An 8,044-nucleotide genomic window follows, 5' to 3' on the forward strand; every position below is an offset into this window, starting at 1 on the left:
CGGATATTTCCTTACCAACAGCTCTGAGCAAACCACTTTACTTTTAACACTACTAATCATCTGAAATAGTGAAACGCGCCTTACCACCATTCGTAACATTAGTGGCCCACCTCAACCTACACCAAGTCTTCATCTAAACGCCCGGCCCCCAGTTATCTGAGTGTGCCACTTGTTTGCTACGTATTCCAGATTTAAAAAACATTTGCTAGCGTCACTCTTAGTCACCGTACAAAGTACGACGAATTGCTGTTGGAAGTTGCGCAGTGATCCTGTCTTCCGAGGCTTTAGGAGTTGTATGTTAGTTGTCTTGAGTAACGTTTCCGTTCCATATCAGACGTAAACGTGGCCTATACTTCATGTTCTAATACATCTGGAGAAAGAAGCAACGGTACATATAATTAGTTGTGGTGAAGATAACAAACGCTAATTTTGTTTCTGCTTGATAGAAGAATCTCTTTGCTTTTTAATTGCTTGTGGGCGAACATTCTTTTGGCGAAAGTTTTATAGGTAATTCCGCTGACCATTAATGAAGACAAAAGAGTTGATGATATTAACTACTGTGGAAAAACAAGAACAAGAATGTTCTTTAGGGTATTGTTTGTTGAGAGATCGTTTATCTGCGTCCAGATCGTACAGGAATGTCCAACACAATCCTAGAGAGGAGAAAACGGTAATGCAGTTTCCATTCTCATATGTTTAACATGGTTGCACATTTTCAACTTTACCGTTTCTCCTTGAGAAAGGCCACAATTTTACAAAGAGTAGAGGTTGTTCTAAATAATGAGACGTGTAACAGACGAACTACAGAGCGCTATAGCGTGTACGAATCCGATATCATCTCTAAGCTGCAGTGTTACGCATACTCTGTGCGAACATTGAAAGTTGTATACCGCTGACTTGCGTCAGTGATCACAGCGACTTACTTACTCAAAATGTCCCAAGCAATCAAGCTGTGACTATAGATGGAACCTATGGTGGCACAGTTAGTTCTACTTCGCAACTGACGATCACATGAATCACATTTTTCCAATAGTGATGTATGTGATAAAATGCTTCGTCTGAAAAGCACTGGCAAATCATGACCATCATGATGGACCACAAAATGTGACGTCAGCTTATAATAACAGACAATTCGTTCACTTTGTAATGCAGGGTGTATACGTGGACAAGGAAAAAAAATTGCCGGATTTTTCCCGGGTTTCCCGGTTGAAAATACACTTTCTCCCGGATGGACATACACTTTTTCCGTGTTAAATGACAGTATACTTTTCCTCGGCACTGTAAAAGTTATCAATGCTTAGAATGTTTATGGTTTTCTACACAGACGCAGAATTTGCTGGCACTTAAGAAAACGAAACCCAGGGAAAAAAAAAACACGTTTTGGAAAGATCTTTGATGTGCAGCAACATGTACGCTGCATTTCTTCGTTTTACGGAGGTATAAATTCGAATTCCACCAAACACTGCACGTTATTTTCCGAAACAATGAAATTGAGATGGCGATGCCCTTTTGTAAGCCAGTCATAGCTCATGTCACGTGATCTCGTCAGCTGATGACAGCGCAGGACACGTAGTGTAGTCAACCAATAGCAAGATCACTCTTAAGTAGCGCGAACACACAAAAAGAAAAGTTAATGGTTTGAATTAATATACATAGATTTGCTAGAATAAAAACAAAGCTTTCGCAAATAATATTGGTCTTGAAGATTAATAAGCTGCAAGAGAAGCTAAGCTTCCACATATAATGCTGATCATTTTGCGCGTGTTACACTTTAAGATACATCACACAAATGTGCCAGTAAAATTTTTAATAACGAAGTAAATGTCTGATCTTCTGGGCTTCCTCTCATAGTGGGTTGGCTCTCTTGCCAATCCACAACACTAAAGTCATAATTCGACTTAAAGTGAACAATCGTATGTCCAGATTCGGATGTAAATTTTCTTGAGTACCAGTACTGTATTATCTCATGTTTGGTTCTTTATTATGGCATAATGCCATACGAGCTAGAAGATGGAAAACGTGCACTTCAAATGCACAGTTGAAACTAGCAAACAGTGTGAAATTAAACACTTCGTTCCAAATAAATTGACTGCCTCAGCGCAAAATATTAATAAAAGCCAAATCTTTTTAGCAAACCGACAAAAATAACTTCATTGTTCTGCAAGGTGACTAATGCTTGACTGTCAGAAAGGTGGAAATAAAACCTGAAACTAACAACATATTTTAGCCTTCCGTAATTATGCGAACGTATTTTAATTCATTTGGTAGCTCCCGGTCACAGAAATCCGTTTTGTTTTCATTTAAAGTGAGTGCAATAAACGAAGAGGAAACAGTAAAATCACTAAACGTAAACACAGGTCACGTGGAGACTGCCCATCTCCCCACTACAACTCAGACTGCTCTGTGCATCAGCCCTAGATCTACGATATTTCCGAACCGCAGCAATTTAGATAGTGGCGCCCAGCCACACATCTGTAGCCAGCAGCGGGAGAAGGTACTACTCATAGGCGACTAAACTGCGCATGCGCAAGAGCCCGCCCGCAACTGCTCAAATGAATCAAATGTAAACAGCTGTCATGTCACGCTCATCAGGGCCAATTTGTTGTTAGGAAGCACTGCATATTCTTCCTAAATCGTTTGACATTGGTTGGCAGACGCTTGTATAAGCACCGTGTTTTGTTGTTGTATATGGCGCATTTCCTTTGCGACTTAAGTTTTATTTTCGTTTTTTTTTCTTCTCTCGTTCATGTTTTTTTGCTGCAGCATTTTTCTGCAGAAGCGGGATACATTAATATCCTTCGTTAGAGTATTGGTTCTTACCAGTCAAAATCACAAAAATTTAACTGGTAACTAAAACAAGGAAAAGTTCCCGGAATTCTAAAAAATTCCCGGGTTTTTCCCGGTTTTCTCCCGGACGAAAAAATTCCCGAGTTTTTCCCGCATCTCCCGGGTCGTATACACCCTGTAATGACACCATCGAGATCTCGTTTCGATTGTTGGGACACCTATAGAATTCATCTGGTCAACCGCAGAGGCTAGCCTTTGCAGTGCGGAGGACTATGCGTATAAATTTTTTTCGCGTCAACGGAATTTTATATCATCATCTTCTATTTTTGTGTATACAGATTGTTTCAAAAACAATACCAAAAAACTCACGGACGAAATTACACACCGTTCAGTCACACTAAAGTAACCATCTATTAGAAGCATGCATAAACACTGAAACATCCCCTTTGGAAAATTATAAATGACTGTGCTGATAAACCTGTTACGTTATTTTATTTTCAAACAGCTTAGCAAAACTGAACGTACTCATTCATTTCTCTCTTTACTTGATCTGATTATCACTAAACTGATACACAATATTTCTAGCGCAACGCAATCTGACTTTCAATAATCCCCACAAAAGAATGGCCCTGACTAACAATAATCTATACCTTTCATGAATCACCTACTTCACAAAAATCTTCGTTACTTGAACTACTGCAATACAGCGAGCGCCAATACTGCCAGCTAAATAAAAGATTCTAACTACTGAAGGCACTAACTACTGATAGGCATAGTTAGCAAATGAAAGATTTGGATGGAGAACAAACAATGTATTTACCTTAATAGTGTTCAAAAGTATATCAGTTCATGACATCCGGTCTTACAAATTTCGTTTTTCTGACGGACACACTTCCAGATCGTCCGCTCTCAAAACTCTGCCATCTCTCCCCCCACATCCACCACTGTTGGCGGCTCACCTCCAACTGCGCAACTCTACGCGCTGTTCACATCCAAGTGCCTAACACTACAATAGCAAATATTCCAACAATACAAACCAGCCACAGACTGCACACAGCACAGTAGAGATGGGTCGAACTCGTTCATTCCCGTGAAGTACTTCATTCATCTCACTCTTTGCCGTGAAGTGTTCAAATGAAGTAGTTCATTCATGAAGTACGGAAGCCTGGCGAAGTTGTCTACTTCGTACAATTAAGCTTCGTAATACTTCATAATTTTACCAACAGATGGCCAAACTATGAAGCAACGTCCACGCAACGTTTTGCGTCTTACAGCGTCTGAGTTAACTTAAATACATCATGGTCGAAGAGGACAAAGGACAGATAAATAGAGAAGCCTGTCACATATAAAGAAGGTATTACCACAGTCTAATATAAGACTGTGATATTACGGATAACCTTGCTCGACATTTTCTCATGAAGCGCCAAAAAGAGTCTTCATCTGCCAAGTGAAATCTTATGTGTTGTATTTATGGACTGAAAAGTAGGGCTACTAACGAAATTCAGTCCAATTTTATGTTCCTTTTAAAATTTAATCCAAAATAGAATGAGTATGTTTACCACTGTCACAAAGTCTATATACTTACGTTAAGTAATTATTCAGAAGTTTTCCTGTAGATTTTATTTTTGTTGAGAATAATAACCCTCTAAATTCAAAACGTAAACTGTCACCTGTAGTCATTGGTACGATTTCAGGTAAAATCCCTCTTTATTTTATTCGGAAAGCAATTTTTGTGTCTGTTCACGCTTATACAATGGCTAGCAACTCGCGATCGCGTAGAAGTAGTGAAATTTGGGGTTTCTTCGCTGATTTAGGTGATGGGAAAGCAAAGTGCAACTGTTGTTGTCAGTGTATTTCACCGCGCGATTCGTCGACAGGCAGTAGAGGGAGGACTGAAGTGAAGGGAGTGGCGTAGCGCCAATGTAGTGGGAGAGGGAGAGGGAGAGGGGAAGAGAGTGAGTGAACGAACTGGAAAAAAAGTGTGGAGTGTGCTGTCTGTGGAGAGTTTGAAGTACCCGTTCATTGAAATTGAGTGGTTAGTTCACACTTCACTGGAGTGAAGCGTTAATTTGAACGACTCATTCACGAGCTCCCCATCACTACAGCACAGTCAGTGATTTTCATACAGAGCGCTACGTGGCGTTTCCAACATAAAAACCTAAACAGCCTACTTACAACATCTTTTGGAGCACGTACCGCTGCGAGACGTGCAGGAACAGTGTCACAGAGGTTCTCGAAGACACCGACAAAGATATGGAGCCACGCCGACTTCAGTGACGTAACGAGCTGTGTTTGGTTTCTCGGTTCAGAATCCATGACTGTAAAAGCTCTGTCGGGTTGGTCCCACATGTTCTCGACTTGGTTATAGCGTGGGGAGTCTGGTGGCCGGGGAAGCATGGTAACGCATTGTGGTGGCGTTTGAACCACGCACAAACACTACGAGCAGTGTGAAACAGTACTGTGTCCTGCTTACTGTGGTGGACGTGGTCCCCAAGGATAGATGCGTACATGTGTTGATCCAGTTCGCCTTCCAGAATGACGAGATCACCCAGGGGATACCACGAAAACATTCCCCAGACCACAACGCTGCCTCCTCTGGCTTGAACATGTCGACGGCCCTCTGTCCGATGGAGCATAAGCGTGATTCATCCGAAAGGGCCACCTGTCGCCCGTCAGTGGACGTCCAGTTGCGTCTGGTGCCGACAAACAAGGGAGGACGGGTGCATAAAGAAAGCGCCTGTTGCGGATGTGCACACGCAGCAACGGTCGCTTAACTGTCGTTGAGAACACACTGTTGGTAGTCCCTTGGTTCATTTGGCCGGTCAGCTGCTCAACAATTGTGTGTATGTTCGCCGGTACACATCTCCACAAGCGTTGTTCACCTCTGTCTGCATACGGCCCATGGTGCACAACTGCCTCGACGACGAATTTGGACAGCACCATTTTGCCATGCACCATATTCTTTAACCATGGCAGCACACGAACAGTTTACAAACTTAGCCGCTCCGGAAATGCTTGCACCCTTCGCGAGAAAACCGGTGAAGAAGCCCGTTTGGATGTCAAATAAATCTCTCCATTCTCGCATTGTGACTGCACTGTTCCCTGCGTCCCCCAGACACTCTTTACATGATCTCCACTGCTAGTGATGCCACCAGCCGTGTGTGAGTGGTTATTGCCAGCTGATGTCAAACACAGACGGTGGTCATATTATTGTGACTGGACCGTGTAGTACAAGGATACATATACCAGTAAATATGGTTCAGAAACTAAATGCTTGCGAGAAATCGCGAATGTATGGTTACGAATCACCAATGACTGCAGCATGAAATATTCTCCTAGTTAGTACAAATATCTTTCAAATTTAAGCCCTTGGTTTATGTCCCCATCAGACTCGGCTCAAATTTCACCCAAAACTTACCTTAACTAGACGTACAATACTACTTCAGCACGTTACACGATACAGTTTACTGTACACTCGCACCTGTTTTAACGAATGACCCAAGTAGCGTCCTCGCATTTGGATGTACTATTGCACCTGTGTCTCCAATGAGTTATGAATTATATGATACACTGCCTGATCGACAAACAGATTCTGGCCTGTACGACCTTCGAACGGAAACATTTCGATCGCCCCGTACATAAGTGAGTTTAAGCTGACTAGTGAGGCAGCTATAATTACACCAGGTACCGTATTTCATTTTAACGCAGTGAATTTGAGACAACAGATCAGAGATTAAGGAAAAAATGGGCCATGTGAATGGGATGGTTAATTTACAACATGGTCTGGATGGAATAATGAGTTGTATCTAGAGTTAAAAGTGGCCAGCGAGGGAACTGAGTTTGATCAGCCAGTATTACGAAAATGGATAGACTTTTATCGATTTCCAAAAAGTAAAGACAGATCTTCAGCTCTGGAAAAGATTGGAATGACAAAATGACTTGCAATTTTGGCAAATTCTATACAGGTCAGTCTGTCAGGGCAATATGCACCCGCTTGAACGAAAACCGTGAAAGTTGGAATCTTAGAAAAGAGACTAGTTTTGCAGACCACCTCCTTAAAGGTCGTAGTCCCCTTGTGGACCACGTCCACCACTGCAAGGACTTTTTTTGTCCTCAGCACGATGTCCCCCACCCGCAGGACAACGTAATATGTCACACAGCTCGCAGTGTCCGTCCGTGGTTTACAGGCCACTAGAATGCGTTTATCATGCTTCCATGGTCACCAAACTTCTCGCGCTTAAACCAAATCGAGAAGATGTGCGACCACATCGATCGGGCTGTTCCGGCCATGGATCCTGAACAGAGGTGCATCATAAAGTATCATAATACATTCATGAAGGGAAGGAGATGAAGTACCTTAAACTAATGGAAATTGTCAAACATATGGCCATTTGCCCAAGCTTAGTGCCGAATGATCAAAGTTCAATAATTTGTCACTTCTAAATACAGATATCGCACTGTCGTCTGTGTTTTCATTCATACTGTATAAAATAATCCAGCAAGAACCCATGGAACAGTTAAGGATCCAGTCTCCTCAGTCAGCCTCCAAAATTAACGATGTTAGCTTTTTTGCGAATTAAATGAGAAGAGTAAGATGAAGACCAACACGTTCATTCCATAGTTCTAGATTTCCCGAAATCGTTTGATATACAGTACTACACTGTAGACCATTAACGAAGGTCTGAGAATACGGGATAGGTTTTCAGATGTATGAGTGGCTAGCTTTTAAGCAAAAGAACATAGTACATCGTCCCAGCCAGCAAATGTTCATCGCAAACAAAAGGCATCGTCGTGATTGCTACAAAGAAGTGAGACAGGACCGTTATTTTCTTCTGTCTTTATCATACATAAACTAACTAATGGGAAGCAAAAATCTACTACTGTTTGCTCATGACGTCGTAGCGATGGAGAGAGTGTCACTTTGAATGATTCTAGGAGGATACAGAATCACTAGGGTAGAATTCGTATTTGGTGTGATAAATGGGGGCTTGCTTCAAATATGGAAACTTTTAGGTTAATGAAGATGAGTACGAAAAACAATCCTGAAATGTTCGAATACAGTATTAGTGGTTTACTCCCAGACGCATTAATACTGATAAAATATCAAGGTATAGCCTTGCAAAACAACATGCAATGTAACTAACAGGTAAAGGCCGTTGTTGGGAAGGTGAACGCTCGACTTCGGTTTACTGGGGGAATTCTTGGAAAGTGTAGCTCCTCTGTAAAAAAGAAATAGCATAGAATCCTGGTGTGACCT

This window comes from Schistocerca serialis, chromosome 7, assembly GCF_023864345.2.
Source record: "Schistocerca serialis cubense isolate TAMUIC-IGC-003099 chromosome 7, iqSchSeri2.2, whole genome shotgun sequence".
Lineage (NCBI taxonomy): Eukaryota > Metazoa > Arthropoda > Insecta > Orthoptera > Acrididae > Schistocerca > Schistocerca serialis.